Source organism: Erinaceus europaeus, chromosome 15 (assembly GCF_950295315.1).
Source record: "Erinaceus europaeus chromosome 15, mEriEur2.1, whole genome shotgun sequence".
In the NCBI taxonomy this organism is placed as follows: Eukaryota; Metazoa; Chordata; class Mammalia; order Eulipotyphla; family Erinaceidae; genus Erinaceus; species Erinaceus europaeus.
Window position 1 is genome coordinate 30,389,938 of NC_080176.1, and position 23,370 is coordinate 30,413,307.

Consider the following 23,370-nt stretch of genomic DNA (forward strand, 5'->3'; position numbering starts at 1 on the left):
GCAAAAGACCCCAAAGAGCCCCTCTTCCTGCTCTGCCCTTCACTGGTTTCTGGCATGGAATGGCCCAGGGCCTCCCAGACTTCTCTGTATCCCCACAAGCCACAGGCAAGGTGCAGCTGGTAAGATCAAGAGCCTCCTGGTCCTAGGTAAGGGCCTGTCCCCACAGACACCTGGGCCACTTTTGTCTTTAATTTAGGGAGGGACTGAAGAGCTCAACTTTCACTTTGACCTCCAGACTTCAAGTAGTCCTAGTTCAATTATATTGCCTTCCTCCCAAAACTGAGCTTCTTCCCTTAGGTGCCTGTGTTGGTCAGGCTTCTCCAGAGAAACAGAGTAGACTGATAGTGGATAAGATAAGATAACATTAGATAGATAACATGGATACATATATAAATGGAGAGAGATTACTATGAAGAATTGACTTACATGATTATGAAAGCTGAAAATCTCCACAATCTGTGATCTTTAAATTAGAGAGATCCTTGAGCAGGTGGTAGAGTTTTTTCTGAATCTCAACAGCTGAGAACCAGCAACACTGTTGGATGGTGTAGGTGAAATAAAATGTTCCCCAACTACACAATAGACAATAGGTCTGTCTGCTGTTCCTACACTTCAGCAAACTGCAAACCTAGAGGACTAGAAATGTAACCAATTTGTTTCCCACAATGTAGCCAACCAAATTGTATGTTTCATTTTGTATTCACTTGTTATTTTGACAGCCCAGATTGGGTGTGGAACGTAATTAATCCACCTTATCCTTTGTCTTATATGTACCTTGATGACTCACAATGTGACCAATCCATTTGCACATTACCCTTGCACACACCTGATTGGTGCACCTTGTAACCAATCAAATGCATGCCACTCCTGGTTTGAAGGGTGTATAAGTGGTTTGCCAAATCAGGCAGGTGGTCTAGTGTGGCAGGAGTCTCTAGTCCCTGGCCTCTACGTGGTCACAGCCTCAGACTCCTCCTTTAGATTTGCTGCACAGTGGAGCTGAGACATTTGGAGCTCTAACACTCAGAGCTGTTCTGCGGATATTTTCCGTAATGTATGGACCAGTCCATGGGCAAGAGAAAGTCAATGCCCCAGCTCAGTAGCAAGCAGGAAACAATCAATCTCCACCCTTTGCTCTGTGTGCACAAAGGATTAGATGACACCCTGCCCTTGCAGGGCATATACTACCTCTGATTCTATCATTAGTCTCATCATTTCTGTGTGTCACCCCCAGACACACAGAAATAACGAAGTATAATGCAGACACCCCATGACTGTCACACTAGTTTATAAAATAAGAGTCACAGAGACCTGTAGCCCAGCCTCTGGCCACCCGGCTCTGACTGGAGGAAGTTCCTGCCATATCACTTCCTCCCTACTTCTGCTAGTGTCTCCACTTCAAAGTCTAGTCTCTTGTCATTAAAAAAAAAAAAGCCACCTGACTTCTTGCTGAATCAGCACTGCCCTGTCTGGCATTAGTCACCTTCTTTGGTCTATAATGAAGTCTTTGGCCTCCCTCTGGAACTCTACAGTCCTTCGGGTCATGGTCTGCATCTTCTTCTCTATATACTCTCACAGCTGGCCCCCAGAAAAGGCCCTCAGACATCCATAGTTTATTGTGTCCTTCCACAAGGTGGCCAGATTGCAAAGGGCTCAAAGGCTCCAGTTCTCCCAGGAGAGTAATTCTAGAAGCCAAAAGGTGCCCTTGACTCACAAAGACCTCTTGCCTGTCGCTGCTGTCGCTATGGGAATAGAACAATAGAATGCCTCCTGGTAGGACACGTTCATCCAAGTGTTCTCTTTCTTGCAAGTAGCATTTCTGAGAGGGAATTCCCAATGCAGGGGAGGGTAGCATTAGATGCCATGATAAGGCCCCTGGAGCCCAGGAAAGGAGAGATCATCTCCTTTGCCATTCTTTCACTTTTCTCTTTATCCTCCAGCCAGATGCCCAGATAGCCTGCTGGTCTCTCAGGATCTTCTCTCTGATCTGTGCAAAAGGGAAGGGCTAAAGTCCCCCTCAAGTTCAGAGGGGGCAGTTTAAGCTATTCTATCTGTTCTGAGACGCCACCAGAGTCAATATTTACTATTTATTTATTTATTTATTTATTTATTTATTTAATAGAACAGAGGAAAACTTAAAGGAGAAGGGAAAATAGAGAGGGAAAGAGGTGTGTACCTGGTTAAGCACACATAGTATTTGACTCAAGAACCCACATTAGGATTGAGGTTCGAACCCCTGACTCCACCCACACCTGCAAGGTGGATGCTTCACAAGTGGTGAAACAGGTCTTCATATCTCTCTCTCTCTCTCCTTCTTTCTCTTCTCTCTCTCCTCTCTCTCCTATCTTTCTCTTCTTCCTCTTCTCTCTCTCTCTCTCAATTTCTCTATGTCCTAATGAATAAGTTGGGAAAAAATGGCCAAGAGCAATGGATTTGTAGTGCCAGCACTGAGCCACAGTGATAACCCTGGAGGCCAAAAACACGAGAGAGAGAGAAAGAGAGAGAGAGAGAGAGAGAAGAGAAGAGAAAGGGACAGGAGAGAGAGAGAGAGAGAGAGAGAGAGAGAGAGAGAGAGAAAACAGAGGGAGACCTGCAGCCCTATTTCACCACTCATAGAGCTTCCACCCTGTAGGTGGGAACTAGGAGCTTGAACATGGGTCCTTATGCATGGTAATGTGTGAACTCAACCAGGTGTGCCCCCAACAAAGTTGATATTAACACAGATTCCCTCACCTGGAGAAAATAATGTTCCAGATGATGAACATTCTATAGAAAATACAAGGTGTGTGGCCCAGGAGGTGGCACAATGTATAAAGCATTGCACTTTCAAGCATGAGGTTCTTAGTTCAATCCCTGGCAGCACATGTACCAGAGTAAAGTCTAAGTCTTTCTCTCTCCTCCTAATTTTCTATAAATAAATAAATCTTTAAAAAGAAATGGAGAAACATAGAAAGAGAGAAAGAAAGGAAGAGAGGAAGAAAGGAAAGAAAGGAAGAAAGAGAAAGAAATTACAAGGCAATGACCATTTATGGAGCCTTTGCTTTGTGTCCAGCTTTACACAAGTGTTTTTTCTCACTTAATTTGCAGATTGGTTCCAGGCAACAGGTATTTCTACCTGCATTTTCACTAACTATTATCGCAAGGAACAGGTTAAAAAGTCCAGACCAAGGGTGCACCAGGTAAAGCGCCCATAGTAACAAGCACAAGGATGGGTGCAAGGATCCTGGCTCAAGCCCCCAGATCCCCACCTGTGAGGCCGGGGGCCAGGGGCAGTGGCTTCACAAGCAGAGAAGCAGGTCTGCAAATGTCTTTCCTTCTGTCCTCCTCTCTATCTCCCCCTCCTCTCTCAATTTCTCTCTGTCTTATCCAACAGCAGCAGCAGCAACACAATAACAGCAACAACAAAAAATGGCCTCCAGGAGCAGTGGATTCATAGCACAAACACTAAGCCCCAGCAATAAACCTGGAGGCAAAAAAGAAAAAAAAAAGTCCAGACCTAGATTCAGCTTAGATTTTCTGAATCCCAACCCTACTGCCATTCAACCTGAGCTGTCCCCACAAATGGTGAGGTGATGATGTCATCCTAGCCAGCAGCTTCCCCTTCTGCTCCATAATCAGCACCTGTGCTTCAAATACAGTCATTTCCTTCTATTTCTGGTTTGATCCTCTGTGTTGATAGAATTCTCAGAGGATTGGGGAGGCAACAGGAGAGGATGAAAGTAACCTTATCATCATGTTTCAGTCTATAGGGACCCACCTGCTATGTCTGAACATTGTGATGTGCTTTCTGTGCTATCTGAGGTGAGGGAGTCACCAGACCCATCTTCTTGCATTCATGAGCATGTTTCTTTTTTTTTAAAGGATTTATTTATTTTTTAATTTTTATTATTATCTATTTATTGTATAGAGACAAAAAATGAGAGGGAAAGGGGAACGAAAGAGAGACATATAGAGAGACACCTGCAGCCCTATTCACCACATATGAATCTTTTCTGCTGCAGTTGGGGACCAGGGAGAGCTTGAACCCAGGTCCTTGAACACTATAATTTCTGTGCTTAACCAGCTGCGCCACCAGCTAGCCCCCTTTCATGCACTTGTTTCCATTCTGCCTTAAGAGTAGACTCTATTTTGAAGCAGGGATTCTTAAAGTGTGATCATGGCCAGCAAAACACACAGAGAGAGAAGAATTTGATCAAATAGCATATTGTCTTTGGGTTATTTCAAAGCACCCTCAAGTTTGAGAATCCCTGGTATTTTTGTTTTTAATAGGCTGAAAATATGAATAGACTGTTCTCTAAGAAGAGATATACATGGCCCACAGACATATGCAGAAGTGTTCCACTTTACTCATAATTAGAAAAATGCAAATTAAAACTACGATGAGATTCCACCTACACTTGTGAGAATGGCCTTCATGCATAAAAACAAGAAATGATAGGTGTTGGAGAGAAGGTGGAGACAGGAATTCTATTACACTGGTGGTGGGAATGGAAACTGGTACAACCATTATGGAGAGCGGTAGGGAGAGTCCTTAAACAAATACAAATGGAAATACCTCGTGATCCAGCAATAGCACAACTAGGCATACATCCAAAGGGCATGAAAACACTAATTAGAATCCCTGGTTGCAATGTCCTATAGCTCTGGAGTCCCCACCCTTGGAAAAAACCCCTTCAAAATAAGAATAGATTATTTTTCAAGCATTGGCCCACAGATGCTGCCAGCTGGTTTATACCGCCTAATTAATCCTTATTTGACCTGAATGGATGCCTAATTGGTGCAAAATGATGGAGACCTGTGGGAATGCAGCAACTTGGAGAATATAAAAACCCAGAGCGTGTGGGAGTGGATTCTGCATCAGGCTGACAGGAGGATTAAAGTACTCCTTCCCCAAGAACATTATGAGAAGTTTTGATTTTTTTTTCCCTCTTTCCTTTTTCCTCTCCACCCCCACCCCCTGGGGGTGGAGGTTAAAAAAAATACATTACCAGAAGACATAAGCATATTGTCTCCCCTTCTCCCAAATAAAGGTAAACTGACAGCACTTTCAATGAAGGGCTCTGCATGATTGGAATTAAATGTCAAATACGATTTTCTGTTGGCAATTCAAAGCGTCGGTGTCAAAAGCATAACTGACAGCGTGGCGGCAGATTAGTATCTGTCTGGGGCCCCAGCGTCACATGGTGGGGAAAGTTTATGATTTAGTAGATTAACACAGCTCTCTTCACGCCACCACTTAAGAGATAATTTGTTCAAGCAGGAGCCGATTAGATTGCCACTGAGGCCCCAGAACAAGACCCTTCCCACCCCACACACAACATTCCCCCCAACCAAGCTCTGCCAGGCATCTGACAGCATCCCCTGTCCCCTGTGGGGTCTGCTGTCATCACCACCATCACAGGGTGACAGGCAGGCGAGGTGAGCTGACACAGCTCGCCTGCAGCTCCCTGTCACCTGCCACCAGTGTCTCCAGGAAAATGGAGTTCCTATTGATCCACCTGACACAAAATGGCCTTCTGGGCTGGAGTGCTGATCGATTTTGCAGTGGTTTCCCACATGGGAGACAGGTAGTGGGAGGAGGCTTCCTGGCAAGGCATGGACTTAGGTGCTACAGGGGTAGGGTCCTGGCTAGCTCCAGAAAAAGGAGGCTATCAGGGATCAGGGAAGCAGTAGATGGGCTCTAGGTTACAGAGCTTAGGAGGAAGTAGGAGAAGAGTTGATGGACATTGAGACTCACAGAGAGGCAACACTGGCCTGGGCACATTTGTCCCCAGAGTCTCATGTAATATTCACTATGAGTTGGGCATTGCTGGGGCCAGACCAAGCCAAACAAAGAGCATGTGCTTCAGCCCCTGAAAATGCTCATCAGGGGTGGGTTACAAGCGGGCCTCCTAGTTCTGAATCCAGCATTGCTATACTCCAGATGGTAGAGGCTTCCCAAAATTCTTTCAGCTGAGAGGAAAAAAGGGAATCAAAGGGCTTTGAAAAATTGCACTTCTCCTGCATGCATGACATCTCTGCCAAGTGACAGCTCATAGAATCCAGATAGTAAAATAAATAAAATGGTTGCTCTGTCTTGACCAGCCATAAATTGTGCTGGGCCCCAGGCAAACCTGATTTAAGAGTTTCCATCTTGAAGAGACTATGCTTGTTCTTTCTCTCTCTCTCTCTCTCTCTCTTTCCCCTCTCTCTCTCATCTCCTCACTGGTCTCCTCTTCTAGAGAAGAAGGTAAAAAACACATGTGCCAAAGTGGGCACATGTCTGGGAGGTGGTGCAGTGGCTAAGGCACTAGACGCTCAAGCAAAGTGGGCACATTTCATTATCCAGAGATGCCAAGATGTGACAGTGTAGGAGAGTCATGAGATAATGTTCAGACTCTGGCTTTAGAATGTTTACTCTCTTCTGGGTGTACTCTGACATCCAAAATGCATTAATGCAATGCCATTTCCAACTCTCATGCCAATCTTGACCCTTATACATATCAGAATGTTAATGCTGGCTTCCCTGTTTGAGTTATGGTAATTTATTGTAATGGTGTATTTTGACCTTTTTAGTATTTTGTATTTTTATTGGATAGCTATTTCACTTCTTCCCTGGAGAGTTAGCCAGGCTGAAAATGAGAGAGAATGGGAAGATCATCCAATCAAAAGACAGAATATTAAAAAGGTCAAAACACAAGAGCAAACTACTAATTTGGAAAACACATAAGCTCGAAGAGGAGGAAAGCCCCAACAGCATGGTGGCCATAGCAAGAATAAGTGGAAAAGTGGAGACTGAGGGCCCCTTTTAACCCAAACCCTGCAATTAATTCAACGACTGAACATTAGCTCATCCACCATCAGGAACCAAAGGAGGGTGAAGAGTGAATGAAAACTCCCAGGAGTTTGTTTCTACCTGGTTGATGCCAATGGCAAAGAGAGGGTGTGGGGTTGAAAGGTCCTAGTCCCTAGATGCCAGGGATGGAAGGTTTAGAACATAAAGTACACTCTCAAAAAGTTGCAGCAGGGGGCCAGGTGGTGGCTTACCTGGTTAAGTGCTCACATTACAGTTCACGAGGATCTAAGTTCAAGCCCCTGATCCCCACCTGCAGGGGGAAAGCTTCATGAGTGGTGATGCAAGGCTGCAGGTGTTTCTCTGTCTCTCTCCCTCTCTATCTCCTCCTCCCCTCTCAATTTCTCTCTGTCTCTATCCAATAATAAATAGATAGATAGATAGATAGATAGATAGATAGATAGATAGATAGATAGATAGAATGCAGCAAATACATGCTGTGCCCCACCTGCCAATCTACAGGTAGAGAGATGTCTCTGGAGTCTAAAATAATGACTCATGTAGTTCCATTACTGGAGCTTGGGGGGAGAAGAATCACCCAAGTTTTCCAGATCAGCTCTTTCCAGTTGAACTATATGAACTAAAGTATAAAAGAAGCCCATTTTGACAGAATGAGCATAAAAAATCTGAGCAAGAAATGAACCTACCCTGGGAATATATCCTAAGGAGCCAAACATACCCATCCAAAAAGATTTGTGTACACCTATGTTCATAGCCAAAACCTGAAAGCAATCCAGGTGTCCAACAACAGAGGAATGGCTGAGCAAGTTGTGGTCTCTATACACAATGGAATACTACTCAGCTATAAAGAATAATGAATTCACCTTCTTTATCTCAAATTGGATGGAACTTGCAGGAATCGTGTTGAGTGAGATGAGCCAGAAAGAAAAGGATAAATATGGGACTATCTCACTCATAGAAGTTAAGAAATAAGAAAGGGGAAACAAAATATAGAACTTGGACTGGATTTGTTGTACTGCACCAAAGTAAAAGACTCTGGAGTGGGTGGGGGTGGGGGAGAATACAGGTCCTGGAAAAGGACGATAGAGGACCTCGTGGGGGTTGTATTGTTATGTGGAAAACTGAGAAATGTTATGCATGTACAAACTATTGTTTAATTAAAAGTGAAAAGATTTTGACTACAACATCTTCATTAGAAAATGTGTCCTATGGGGCTAGGCACACCAGGTTGAGCTCACATGTTACAGTGCGCAAGGACCCAGGTTTGAGCCCCTGGTCCCCACCTGCAGGGGGAAAGCTTTGTGAGTGGTGAAGCAGTGTTGCAGATGTCTCTCTCTCTCTCCCTCTCTATCACCCCCATCCTCTTGATTTCTGGCTTTCTCTATGCAATAAATAAATAAATAAATACCAAAAAAAATTAAAGATGACAGTATCATAAAATAATGCTTAAACACTAATAAAATTAAAATTTAAAAGCATTAACTTTTATAAAGTACTCAGAAGACCTAAGATAAGGATGTCTCTAAGACTTCTGAGATTCCCAAGTTGTTTTTTTTTTCAGTTTTTACTTCTGCTTATCTGTGCTGATTTCTTCTGCTCTGTACTTTGTTGATTTAACAACAAGATAAGAAGAGAAAACAAGATAAGAAGAGAAAACACTAAGCAGAACTTGGAATGAAGTTGGTGTATTGCACTAAAGTAAAAGACTCTGGAGTGGTGGAGGAGGGTTCAGGTACTGGAATATTATGACAGAGGACACTCCTAGTGTCCAGTTGTTTCTTACATGATCTTTATCAGTAGATCTGAGAGTCATTTAAGCCATTCTACTTGATTATTCTCATCAGCATCATGAAACCATGCATTGTTTGCAAATTCCACAATCCCCACTTGGTTTTGATTTACACAGCACTGCCAAAAACACATCTGAAAATCATCTGTAAACTGACCAAATATTGATATCTGTGTTCAAAAGAGTCCTGTTTGAGCAGGGCTTAATTTCTAATGTCTGTTAATGAATATTTGACAACTCAATTCCTCATGTAAACTTTTTTTGGTTTTTTTTATTTTTATATTTATTTATATTTATTTCCCCCTTTTTTGTTGCCCTTGTTGTTTTCTATTGTTGTTGTAGTTATTATAGTTGATGCCGTCGTTGCTAGGTAAGACAGAGAGAAATGGAGAAAGAAGGGGAAGACAAAGGGATAGAGAAAGACAGACACCTGCAGACCTGCTTCACCACCTGTGAAGTGACTCCCCTGCAGGTGGGGAGCCAGGGGCTGGAACCGGGATTTTTACTCCGGTCCTTGTGCTTTGCACCACATGTGCTTAAACCGCTCAACTACCGCTGACTCCTGTAACTTTTTTTTTAAGTTTCTTTGTTTTTTTTTTAATATTTTGTTTTCCCTTTTGTTGCCCTTGTTTTTTTTATTGTTGTTATAGTTATTACTGTTGTTATTGATATTATCGTTGTTGGATAAGACAGAGAGAAATGGAGAGAGGAGGGGTAGACAGAGGGGGGAGAGAAAGACAGACACCTGCAGACCTGCTTCACCGCCTGTGAAGCGACTCCCCTGCAGGTGGGGAGCAGGGGCTAGAACTGGGATCCTTAGGCAGGTCCTTGTGCTTTGTGCCACATGTGCTTAACCTGCTGGGCTACCGCCCAACTCCCTTAAACTTTTAACTACAGATATACTGATAATGAAAACTCAGGCGTGGGCCCAAGACTTATGAAAGTGCAAAATAGGGGGTCGGGCGGTGGCGCAGTGGGTTAAGCGCATGTGGCGCAAAGCGCAGGGACCGGCGTAAGGATTCCGGTTCGAGCCCCCGGCTCCCCACCTGCAGGGGAGTTGCTTCACAGGCGGTGAAGCAGGTCTGCAGGTGTCTATCTTTCTCTCCCCTTCTCTGTCTTCCCCTCCTCTCTCCATTTCTCTCTGTCCTATCCAACAACGAATTGCGTCAACAAGGGCAATAATAATAACCACAACGAAGCTACAACAAGGGCAACAAAAGGGGGGGAAAATGGCCTCCAGGAGCAGTGGATTCATGGTGCAGGCACCGAGCCCAGCAATAACCCTGGAGGAGGGAAAAAAAAAAGAAAAGAAAGTGCAAAATAGCTTTTTCCGTAGAAATCCTGCCATCACAGACATAAAAATGATGGCTGGAGTATGTGCAATCATTAAATTGAGAATTTCAAGTCTGACCTTTAAGAATAACAGCACAACCATGTTGGGTCATAGTGTAAGAATTTGGGGATAAAGTCACTGCAGATTTTTCAGTGACTGTTCTTTAAGAATATTTAACATATCATATTTCACTGTTAAATTTAAATATAATATATATATTAGCACATAGCATAGAATAGCTTTTTTTCACTTTTCATTTGGCAACAGAGTTTGAAATCTGATACCACTGTTCCTGACCATTGATTTTTCATTCTTTAGAGAAAGGAGAAAGAGGGAGAAATGCTATAGCTTCACTGCACCTTCCTTGGAGCTATCATTGGTGCTGTGGTGCTTCCTTCTGTGCCCAGGGCTCAAACCCAAGGCCTTGATCATGGTAAGTCATGCGCTCTACCCAGTGAGTTACCCCCAGCTGCCATGATAGTTGTTTTTACAAAACTAGCCCTTATTAAGCATTTTCTCTGTGCTAAGAACTATGATTTACATGCACATTATTAATATGTTTTTATAATAACCCTGGAGAAAAATATTAATAGCAGAAGCTGATAATTATAAATAAGAGATATAACTATTCCAGGGTGAGTTCCACCTCCCCCACAGGCCTCCCAAAATGGCCCAATCCCTCCAGAAAGCCCCTGGGCCTAGCCACCTGCCTCAGTGAGATTGCCTGTCCCTGTCACCACAGCTTTGCAGATAAGTGTTCCCACTGTCCATCAGGGTGTGTCCCTCAGTGCTGAGCCAGAGTTTCACCCCATAAGAACAGATCTCTCAGGCCCAGCCCCTTCCTCTTTAGCCCTGAGCAAGCTAGGTGTACCCGCCATGCCACCCTCTGTGAACAAGGAAGGGTTCAGGACCAGGGGCCCCTGCTTTTAAACCATCCCACTGAGTTTCCCATGCTCCTCTGGAGCCTGATGCCCTGGTTGTCTTAGACCTGTGGGGTTCCAGCTTTGTCTGTGCAAATTGATTAATTAATACTTGTGTGTGAGAGAGACCAGAGCAAATGTCAGCACTCATACACACAGCACCAGGGATCGAACCCAAGGTCTTGTGCATGCAAGTCTTATGCTCTCTGTAGCTGAGCTAGAATTCCAGTACCATCTATTGGAAAAAAAAAAAAATATATATATATATATATATATATATATATATATTCATTGTTGCCTCACATATACATGATTCTACTGCTCCCCAGGTCAGTTTTTTCATTGTTCTTTTTTAAGGTACAGAGAGACACCATAGTGCCAGAGCTTCCCCTGGTGCTGGGACACTCCTATACGGCACCAAGGTCAGAACCTTGGCTGCACATGTGGCAAAGCATGTACTTTACTTGTTGGGAAACTGGGTAAGCTATCTTCTGGGGCCCATCTCTTGAAATGTTAAAGAATTGTGGGGTAATTTTGTGTGTATCATGTTTAGTGTGTGCCAGAGACCATGCTGTCACTGGCATAGCTAGAGCAGGAGTTACAAGTCTTCTGAGTCTCTGTGGCTTCACCTGAAAAATGAAGATGATAACAATTGCTCAGAGATCCCCTCCCCATCTTGCTTGAGAATCCCAAGAGTGAACACCAATGTTACTGCAACCTCTTCTTGATTTAAAAATGTACAAGTGTGGCTCCTTGACAGAAAAAAAAAAAAAACATGGACATAGAAACAGCAAGAGGAGTGGGTGATTCCTCACCATGTAGAGTGCATGCAGTGCCATGTGTAAGGACCCAGGTTCAAGTCCCTTGTCCCCACCTGTGTGTGTGTGAGGAGAAAGCTTCATGAGTAGTAGAGTAGTGCTGCAGATATCTCCCTTTCTGTCTGTCTATCTCTTTAGAAAGAAAACAAATAGGGGGCCAATTGGTAGTGCACCCAGTTGAGTGCATGTTATTATGCACAAATCTCTGGGTTCAAGCCAACAGTCTCCACCTTGTAGGGAAATTGTGAGGATGTGGTTGAGCTTGGCAGGGCTTCACTTGAGGGTACATGCATCCTGTCAGTCTCTCTCTCTCTCTCTCTACTGAGAGGCTGAGTGAGGAGGGACACAACCCTCCAAGATTTGACTCATCTTATCAGACTCCCTGCCTCACAAAGCACCCTGCATTCCTGATACTATGTCCTGCTCCCTTATTATATATGTAATTATTGTTTTGCCTGAAAGATCCCTACCCATTCCATTCCTTTGATCTATCTTCTTTCGACCCTCAAGACCCTCCTTGCCTGCAGGGTATTATTTATCCTACCAGTTAAAACCTTTGCAACAGTTGTTAAGGAAGTTCCTACCTTTCCCAGCCCCCTTTTGCCTTTCTCTGCCCCTTTCTAAACCATGTCAAGCCATTCCCATTTCCAACTTGCCACTTCTGGGTCTGACTTTTAAAAGCGTTGGTTCTCTGATCAATAAAGAATTGAATCACCTCGCCATCACCAGCTCTGTCCCTGGGTCATCTCTCTCATGTTACTGAGTGAGTAGCAGCCCAGGCTGGCTCCAGTCACGATCTCTCCAACCCAGAGAGTATGTGCCTGAGAAGAAGCATCCCAACACTAGCCCAGCATCCATGTGAAGAAGAAAGCTTCATGAGTGAAGCAGGTCTGCAGGTGGCTCTTTCTCTCTCCCTATCTCCACCTCCCCTCTCAATTTCTCTCTCTCCTATGAAATAAAATGGAAAAAATTGGCTGCCAGGAGCAGTGGATTCATCTTGCAGGCACCAAGTCCCAGCAATAACCTTGGTGGAAAAAAAAAACAAAAACACCTTCTTGGAGGCCAGGAAGTGGCTTACCCAGTAGAGCAAACATGCTGTCAAGCAGGAGGACCTAGATTCAAGCCCCCAGTCCTCAACTGCAGGAGGAAGCCTCCAAGTAGCAGAGCAGTACTGCAGGTGTCTCTTTCTCTGTGTCTCTCTCCCCCCTCTATTACCCTCTGCCTTTATCAATCAAAGAAGGAAAAAAAATAACCATCAGGAATGGTCAAGTAGTCGTGCAGGCACTGAACCCCAGTAATAACCCTGGTGCCAAAAGAAATTAACATTAATAATAACACAACAATCTTTCCTTTTGCAGATGTTGGTAAAACCATGATTAAACACCAGGGAAAAAATTGAGATTCTTTTCTCCAATGACTCATGAAGACTTTTCCCTTTTTTCTCAACTAAGCCACTTGTGATTATTGTTTCTTTGCCTTGACTTCTGTGTGTAACAGATCATCAAATCCACTTTTGTTCTAGAATTGTATTTTGTCAGCTAATTGAGATTTCCAGGCAGGGAGATACTGAACTTGACACCAAGAGGCTCTTTTCTTTATATCAGTTTAATACCTTTCTCAAGAGAGGGCTAAGCATTTGAAAATGACAAGTAACTTTTCACTTCAGGTAAATTAAAAATTATCAGAAAAAAATGAGCATCATTTTATATGAACACAAGCATCTTTTATATGAACACTCCCATGCAGTGTTTGTGCATATCTTACTTTAATTATGACCTGTAGTGACTACCAGCATCAAGAGGATTTAAAGACCATGTGTGGAGCTAGGTGATAGAATGAGTTGTAAAAGACCTAGGGGTCTTCAACCTTGTGCCTGGAGTCTAATTATGCTCTGTAAAGTGAGATGATTGTAGATCTCTCTAGTCAGATATTAGGCTGCTATTCTAAGTCCTGTAGGCATCCCATTCTACAATGAGACCTGCATCAGGAGTGGGGAGAATATTCTTTCCATGCGGAGACTTGGTCTCATCTCACTTCATCCTATGTTTGCTCGTGTTGTTGTTTAATGCATCAAGAAATAATTCAAGGACTTTGCACATAAATATACAGCTAAGTAGCCTTCCTGCCCAATTGTTTTTATTTTCTATACTGAGAGAAAGACAGAGTGACAGAAAACAAAGAGGAGAGACCCCACACCCTTGCCCCACCATCCATAGAGCTCCCTGGGTGCTGCCCAAGGTGCTGAAAGAAAAGAAGCCCCATAACCCTGCCCCACCATCCATGAGACTCTCTCTCTCTCTCTCTCTCTCTCTCTCTCTGGATGCTGTCCATGGTGCTGAGAGCAGAGAGACAACACAACCTGCTCCACCATCTATGGAGCTTCCTGGGTGCTGTCATAGTGCTTCCAAGTGGTACTCAGAATCAAATCCAGGGCCTGACATGTGGTAAGGTGTGCACTCTAACCAAGTTATCCTCTATCCCCTGGTTCCTGTCTTTCTCTCACCTCTCTGAAATGTGATGCATACTTCAAAGTCAATTCCTGTCTTTCTTTCACTATAGAGACATGTTTTAGCGGGGCAGGTGGTGACACACCTGGCTAAGCACACACATTACAGTGCACAAGGACCCAGGTTCAAGCCCCTGGCCCCTACCTGCAGGGAGAAAGCTTCACAAGTGGTGAAGTATAGCTATAAGTATCTTTCCATCTCTATCCCTCTCTATTTCCCTATCCTCTCAATTTCTCTATGTCTCTATTAAATAATGAATAAATAAAATTATAAATAAAATAAATACATATTTTATTTTCCACCAGGGTTATTGCTGGGACTCAGTGTGAGCACAAGGACTCCTCTGCTCCCAGCAGTCATTATTTTTTCCTTTTGCAAGAAGAAACAAAGGAGAAAAAAAGACACCTAAAACACTACTTCACTGCTCATGAGGCTTCCCCCCTACACACATACACACACACGGAGACTGAGAGACTGAACCTGTGTCCTCACACATAGTAATGTATGTGCTCCACTAGGTGTACCAACACCCACTTCCTATAAAGACATCTGACTCTCTAAGCTTGCAATGAAGTCATGCAAAAAGATCCCTGATACCACTTTAATACTCAACACCAGCAGAGATTGTAATCTGTCTGGTATTGTTCCCATTGCTGTCAAAATGTTGTTCAACAAACTAAATTGTAAACTTTGTATGGGAGTAATGCCTGCTATGTTTTCAAGCCCTGGTCCCCACAATCAGAGAATAAACATAGTGGTAAGTCAACCTTTTGTTATCTTATCTGTTGATATTTCAACAAATAAATTCTGATGGAAACTCTTTCTGAAAATCTAGAGGCTCAGAGCATTTACTTAGGGCAATAGCCTCTCACTTGCATCATTCAACTTGTGCCTAAACTGGGACTTTTTTTCTATTTTTTATTTATAAAAAGGTAATATTGACAAAACCATAAGATAAGAGGGGTACAACTCCACACAGTTCCCACCATCAAAACTCCATATCCCATCCCTCCCCTAATAGCTTTCCTATTCTTTATCCTCTGGGAGTATGGACCCAAGGTCATTGTGGGGTGCAGAAAGTGGAAGGTATGGCTTCTGTAATTGCTTCCCCGCTGGACTTGTTTAATCCCATCATTTTCACCTCTTTCCTGATTTTTCTCTCCATTTCTTCAAAACAAAATCGAGGGAAAAAAATATATGGTGTTGGGAGGTAACGCAGCTGGTTAAGCACATGTGGCGCAAAGTGCAAGGACTGGCGTGAGGATCCCGGTTCGAGCCCACCTGCAGGGGAGCTGCTTCACAGGCTGTGAAGCAGGTCTGCAGGTGTTTGTCTTTCTCTCCCCCTCTCTGTCTTCCCCTTCTCTCTCCATTTCTCTCCATCCTATCCAACAACAATGACATCAACAACAATAATAACTACAACAACAATAAAAACAAGGGCAACAAAAAGGAAAATAAATAAATAATTTTTTTTAATAATGGTGCTAAGCACCTAAGAGATAGCTCACCAATAGAGCATGAATCTCCCCATGCTCATTGCTCTGGCTCTGGATTCTCTGTCACTATATAGGCTATCAGAAGAACTCCATGGCTGGTGAAGTAGTGCTGTGGTGTTTCTTCTCTTTTCTCTCTTATCTCTCTGTCTCCCTCTCTCTCTATCTCTCTCCAAGTAAAAAAAATGACCCTAAGAAGTTGTTCAGTGGTATCACACAGGCATATGGATCCAAGTTCATTCCCGGGTGTTGCATTTTCTACAAAGGTCTGACATTGAACATAAATGAATTAAACCTCCAATAGAATAACATGGGTGGAATGGAGATAAAGCAGACAGGAATATCAATCTAGGGCCAGCAAAATAGTTCAACAGGAAGCACACCTCCTCTGCCATGTTCAAGACTTAAGTTCATGGAGGAAGTTTTGGATGGAGACACCAAGTGTTCCTATATCCTAGGTAATAGATCTTGGAAAGTGGCACTTTCATTGAAGTCCACTAGTTTAAAAAAACACTAAAAAATGATGCTGAAGTTAGAGGGAAAAATAAAATAATAGGATGGAAAGCTAAGCTCATCAATTGTACAACTTAAATGAAATGAAAATATTCTAGGATAACATGAATTACCAAAGCTGGCCCAAGAGGAAAAAGAAAACTCAAGTGATCTTATAATCATTAAAGAAATTGATTCTGTCATTAAAATGTTTTTACACCTTGATAAAATCAGGCACAGATGGGCTTGCAAGTAGAGTTCAGCAAGTCCCCAAGGAAAACTCCAATCTTGCATAAACCACTTCTGAAAATGTACAGCTTGTTAGATTAGTGTGATGATACCAACCCTACATGAAGGTGGTACAGAAAGCAAAAACCATAGGTAAGGGTGTGAAAATTGAAAATAATAAACTAGCAAAACAAATTCAACAATATTTAACAGTTATGTTATAATGATTAGAATGGAATTCTATGAGAGAGACAAAGCTGGTTCAAAGTCTTTAGACTTAGTTATGGTCATCTTCCATCCCTGGCTCATTAAGAGAAACAGTTTCAGCATCTCTTAGGAGTCATCTCCTTTCTTTCTTTGTGGTGACCCTCAACCCTGGTCTGGGTTTCTCATTATTCTCACAGATTGGGTTACTCGCCACAGGAATCTTAACAACTCACCCCAAAGTGTGACTATCCCACTATTTCAAATGGCTAACCTTCCCAGAATTTTAGGGTATTATGAGGGAATTCAATACCATATACAAGGCCATTTATACATGACTTGAAAAAAATTCACCTAATTTCCAAACCAAAAAAAAGTCACTATTAGTTTACAGTCTTCAACTCCCAAGCAGATATAATGGCTCCTAAACCTAAGAGCTTATGTCATCTCTGTTATTTTCATATTAATTATGAACTAAGAGAGATCATATTACCTTAGAGAAAAGATCAGTGGAGAATGAGGACATGGATGGTGGTATATCTAGTAAAGCATATATGTTAGAGTGCACAAGGATGCAGGTTCAAGACCCCAGTCCCCACCTGCTAGAGGGAAGCTTCACAAATGGTGAAACAGTGCTGCAGTTGTCTCTCTTTCTCTATCTCCCCCTTCCAACTCAATTTCTCTCTATTTCTATCCAAAGCAAATAAAATAAAGGGAAGATCAGTAGGGAGAGAGGGGAATAAAAGAAGAACCACAAATGTGTGTAGTTTCAGCTTCTTTAAGTTCTTAGCCACTTAAAGGAAGAGTTTAATGAAGGTGCCAAGTCTCCTATATCCTAAGTAACAACTCTTGGAAAGTGTACAATGGCTCATTTCCCATCTTCCTTCAAGATCCTTTCTTTAAATTCCACCCAGTAAATATGCTTCCTAATAATTCCTATCACTCCTTCCAATCTCTCTCCAGCCCTCCATACCTGATACCTTAAATTTCTCTGTATGGGACTCTGCCCAGTCTCATGGCACTCATCTCTGTCTGATCAATGCACTCGGGTTTGATCACCAGGTTGAGTGCCTGTATTGCTATGAGCATAGTGTGCGTCTGAGCCTGACATCACATAAGAGTGCATTAATATGAGGAGTGGTTCTAGATTGTCTTTCTCCAGCTCTATATCTGCCTCTTTCTGTGTGTCTGAATGAAAGCCCAGCCTGGGAGCCCTAAGGTGATGCACAAGCAGGGCTCCATCTGTGAGGGGGGGGAATCTACAAAATGCAAACTGGTGCAGCCCCTTTGAAAAACTGTATGGAGAGTCTTTTTAAAAATAAAAATAGAGAGGCTGGGGAAACAGCAAAATGGTTATGCAAGACTCCAAAGTCTTGAATCTTGAGTCTCCAAAGTTCCAGGTTCAGTCCCCAGCACCACCACAAGCCAGCTGACCAGTGCTCTGGTTGCTCTCTATACATTTTCCTCTCTGTGTCTCTCTGTCATTAGAAATAAATAAATTTTGTGGACTGGGCAGTAAGCACACATGGTGTAAAGTGCCAGGATCCCAGTTCAAGACCCCAGATCCCCACATGCAGGGGAGTCACTTCACAAGTAGTGAAGCAGGTCTGCAGGTGTCTGTCTTTCTCTCCCCCTCTCTGCCTTCCTCTCTTCTCTCAGTTTCTCTCTGTCCTATCCAACAACAACAGCAATAATAACAAGGGCAACAAAAGGGGGAAAATGGCCTCTAGGAGCAGTGGATTTGCAGTGTAGGCACTGAGCCCCTGTTGTTAAAATTCGGGGCTCCAGCAGGCCGGGCTAGCGTCGCGGCGGTAGACAGAGACTCGAGGACACATGGCTGGGCAGGGAAGCTGTATTTCTTTATTCAGAACAACGATTCATAAACTAACCCAAACTAATCACCAAACAAAACTCTTCTGCCTCCTTCTCACATGGCGGCGCCAAGAACTCTCCAACTCTGGAACTCTGTCGGGGTTCCTTGAGGCAGGGACAAGCGGGCCCGCCAAACTAGCAGGACCAAACCACAATCAACTAGAAATGGGGGGAAAGGGGACCAAGTCACTATGAAGAATACCAACAAGCCCCAACAATAACCCTGGAGGCAAATAAATAAATAAATATTTTTAAAAGAAATAAAAATAGAGATATCTTATCCAACAACAGTCTTAAAAATTAGCCCAAACGACATGAAAACAGTAATTTGAAGGGACATGTGCACACATATACTCATTACTGTATTATTCATATTAGCCAGAGAGTGAAAACAGCCTAAAGGACAGATGATTAGATAAAAACAGTTATGGGGCATATACTCAATGGGTATATGCCTTGCAATAAAAAAGACAATATTGTGTCCTTTACAACAAAATGGATGGAACTGGAGGTGACTGCTTAGTAAAATAAGAGGTGAAAAAGAATGACCAGATAGATTTACTCATATGTGGAATCTAGAGAACTAACATCCATGAACTTGGGACAAAACTAGAAATAAACAATCTCTAAGACTGTGTAAGAACTGTGGTAGTTATCATTGGGAGGACTGGGGCACCGAGCTTTGGTGGTGGGTGTGGTGTGGAGCTAGACCTGTAATCTTATAAAACATTCTTATTCACAAACAAAAACAAAATCTGATGAGATAAAACTCACAATGCCTTTCTTGTATCTTCTTTTCTCTGTTTCTCTGACTCCAAAGGATCTCAAGGCTCTTCTAGTGTATGTCATGTTTCAGTTTCTGTGGCTACTACATCTTCCCTTTTCTAGAATGCCTTAGTTTGGTCCCATCTTGTCTGCCTTCAAGGACAATGTCCCCCACCCTTAGTTTCCATATTTGTCCCAGCTGGAGAAACTCAGATGAAATATTTCTCAATGTCAGTTGCTTCTGAGAAATTTCCCAAACCTACTTGCAGTCATACCATGAGGTCCCAAGTCCAGTAAGAGCTCTTGTCTCTTTTTAATGCTTGGACTCTCCAGGTCAAGAAAGCTCAAACTCTACTTGCCCAGAATACATAGCAAGATGTTTTTAACCCTTCAACTTGCCTTTTCAAGACTGGCTCTTCCCTACCCCCAAGACTGGGCTAGCCCCTCTGTCACCTTCTGTTTCTCTTCTTTGAGGTCTTTGCAGCTCTGGAAAATGGAAAAAAAATATTTTAAAGCTGATTCTGTTTCTCTCTGAGAGATCACCTAAGGGTTGAGCATTTTCTGAAGACATACCATTTCCTAAAGAATCTCCTCCTTACTCATTACACTTTTCTACCTCCATGAAACTAAGCCCCCAGCTACAGGGAATGGTTTTGTTGTTGCCACTTGCTTCCCTCTTAACCACTCATTTTCTGATATTTCCATTATACTTTCCCCTTGGTTCAGTCTTAGACTCCATACCACCTGTATGCAGAGTCCTCTTCCCCATCCTATTCCATCTGCTCTTGAATAAACCGTAACAATTCCCAGCATTGAACTTCTCTGTATTTCAAAGAAACCATTCTCTCTCTCAGTGGGGTGGAGGGGGGCAACACAACAAATATAAGAAATGAAATTTGAGTCCATTAAGTCACCATCCAGATGGTAATGGCATTTTACACCAGAAGTATGCTTATTTTGAAGTGAGGTATTTTTTTTCCCAAGAACCCAGAAGTTTCCATCCCTGCCAAGTCTGGATTCCTACTAATCAAAATCAAGGCACAGACTTTCTCTCTCTGGCTTTCACTAATGCAAAGCAGAGTTCCTCTTAACAATGTGAGTTTCCTCAAGAGGCCAGATGAAAACCCCCAACTGCTGTACATAAACTCACTTCTGCCCACTGAAACACAACTGCTGTTGATTACTGTGGAGGTTATGTGAACCACATCGAAAACCCTTGACTGGTATTGACCATGGTCCCACCTTCCATCTGAGCATTCCTGAGAGCAGGGCTCAGGGCTAGGCTTCAACTATCTGGCCAGCTAGGTTAGTGACATAAGTTGAGTCTCCCCTATGATTCAAAAGGCCCTTCTGTTTCTTTAAACTTAAATGATCCCTTGGAACTCCTGAGCAGCCTAGCTTGGTCCCTGTCCTCTCCCTGAATTTGAGATAGATTGATTGATTGGTTGACTGAATGACTGATTTGAATGAGACTAAGACTAGAGTACCCTTCCTATATGGGAGGCCAAGGACCAAACCCAAAGTCTTGTACATGCAAGAAATATTCTTTACTCATTGAGCCACCTACCCAAACCCACTCCTGTTGACTATATTTTGAAGATTTATCTATTTACTTATGAGAGAGAGAGAGAGAGAGAGAGAGAGAGAGAGAGAGAGAGAGAGGAAACTAAAGCATCACTCTGGCATATACTGATATATTGGGCTGGAGCTAAGACTGTGCCACTTCCCAACAACTAGTTGACTATTTCTTTAAATGTGGTGCTAGGGAATGGAATCAGGAGCTTAAAGAATGCATGATACTAGATTTTTGAGAGACATAGAGAAGGAGGAGGAGGAGGAGGAGGAAGAGGAAGAGGAAGAAGAAGAAGGAAAAGGAAGTGGAAGAGAAGAAGAAGGAGAAGGAGGAGGAGAAGAAGAAGAAGAAGAAGATATCCCAGCACCATTGCACCACCCAAGGGGCCCTAACTGACAGTGCTGAACATGGTGTTCTCATGCAGGTTCAAATCCAGATCCTAGATCATAGTAAGGCCCTCACTCTACCAGGTGAGCTATGTCCCCCAGCCTGCTAGTTGGTGGCAGTGGTGTTTTTGCGCAATGGGCAGCCTCAGTGTTCTTGGGATGCTTTTTCCTTTAGATGAAAAGACACACAGAGAGGGAGAGACATCACAGCATCAGAGCTTCCCCTAGTGCTGTGATACTGCCATGTGATACCAGAGATCAGATCTTCACATAGATAGTCAACAGAGTTTGAGGAAGTGGCTCAATGGGTAAAGAATATTTCTTGCATGGGGACCCAATGGTGGCACACCTAGTTAAGCATACTTGTTACAATGTTCAAGGACTCAGGCTCCAGTCCCTGGTCCCCACCTTCAGGAGAAAAGCTTCACAAGTGTCAAAGCAGTGCTGCAGGTGTCTCTCTGTCTCTCTCCCTGTCTATCACTCCCTTCCCTCTCTTCTGACTGTGTCTGCCCAATAAATAAATAAAGATTTTTTTAATTAAAAAAGAATATTTCTTACATGCACAAAACCTTGGGTTCAGTCCTTGGCCTCACTTATAAAAAGGGTACTCTAGTCATAGTCTCATTCAAATCAATCAACCAATCAGTCAATCAGTCTATCTATCTCAAGTTCAGGGATGGTAAGTTACATGGATGGTAACTCAGGCAGTCTACTCATGAGTTATTGCTCCAGCTACACACACACACACACACACACACACACACACACACACACACATACACACTTGGTTGTTTTAAGGTCAGATTGTTTCCAAAGATTCTCCCAGGGTCTGTCATGTACTTCAGATAGAAAATAATGTAATCACATAGAAATAATCCCAAAAGAACAAAGGAAGTGGCCCGAAATCTTCTCTCCCTCCACCCTTCCCCTTGTGTCCTTGTGACGTCTGCCAACCTAAGATCAATGGTTCTTTGAAGTCTCAAGTCACTTGGCAGAAGAGATTATGCCTACCCAATTTGCCTTTCAGCTTTCAATAGCAAGCCTTCACCTACCTTCCCCTCTATGGAGCTCAGAGGGTATTGTGGGTGGCACCTGCTATTTGTGGATTCATGGAGTGCTGGGGGCACCAACGCCCCAGTCCACAGCCAGCCTGCACCACCTATTCTCAGAGTGGACTTCCCCTTGAATGGGGCCATCTACACTGGGAACTGAATTTGCTTCCCAGAAAAGAAGGTGCTGGAGGCAAGGATTCCAGATTTGTTGTCTCATGTTGTTCTTGACCAATCAGGGTGAGTGGAAGTCCTGTTTCCAGCACTTCCCAGGGGAGACCTCTTCCAGAGACTCTCAACTCAACCACTGGAGGGAGGCCTGGTGGCAGTAGTGTGGAGCTTGTCACTACACTTACTGGGGCTCACAAGAGGTATGGGCCTCAGCAGCAGGGTTGTTTTGTAACTTGCTTTGTCATAAATGAGCTCCTCCTTCTGGCTGATTGTCAGAAAGAAGAATGCTGAAAAATGTGATCATAGCACACTCAGAAAGAGACTGAATGTCTCAGGAGCAGAATTCTTCATACAGAAATTCCAAACTAAGATCATGACAAGGAATTCATTCTTCCATAGTCAGAAAGCTACTAATAGCTTTAAAGTTCCTGTTGAAAGCACATAAGGAGAGGTCCAAGAGGTGGATAAAGCACTGGACTCTCAAGCATGAGGTCCTGAGTTCAATCCATAGCAAGTGTACAAGAGAGATGTCTAATTCTTCCCCCCTCCCCTCCTATCTTCCTCATGAAATTAATAAATATAAATAAAGATAGGAGAGATAGAGAGCAAATGAGGGGGCTAGGCTGTGGTGCACCTGGTTGAGTGCACATGTTATCATGCACAAAATTCAAGTTCCTGCTACCCACCTGCGGGGGGGACACTTCACGAGTGGTGGAGCAGGTCTGCAGGTTTTTAGCATTCTCTCTCCCTCTATACCTCTCCCTATTCTCTCAATTTCTTTCTGTCCTATCAAGCAAAATGAAAGGGAAAAAAAGATTTTTTTTAAAAAAGATCAAGTGAGTTGGTTCGTCTCCTGTTCTAGAACCATCCAAACAGTCATACCTACAGGGACTTGAACCATTTACCTATACAATATCCCCAGCAGAGCAGCTCCAACCTGGACTTTAATAAATCCAGAGACAGAGAACTCATGACCACCT

General features: G+C 43.2%; 1 long non-coding RNA gene across 1 annotated transcript in view; it reads right to left on the minus strand.

Moving 5' to 3' along the window:
• Positions 1-432: 432 nt before the first annotated feature.
• Positions 433-23,370, minus strand: part of LOC132532988 (uncharacterized) — a 56,618-nt gene continuing 33,680 nt past the window's right edge. Inside the window, exon 3 of the long non-coding RNA XR_009544883.1 lies at positions 433-636. This is a non-coding gene — a long non-coding RNA (uncharacterized LOC132532988). The remainder of the gene's footprint in view (positions 637-23,370) is intronic.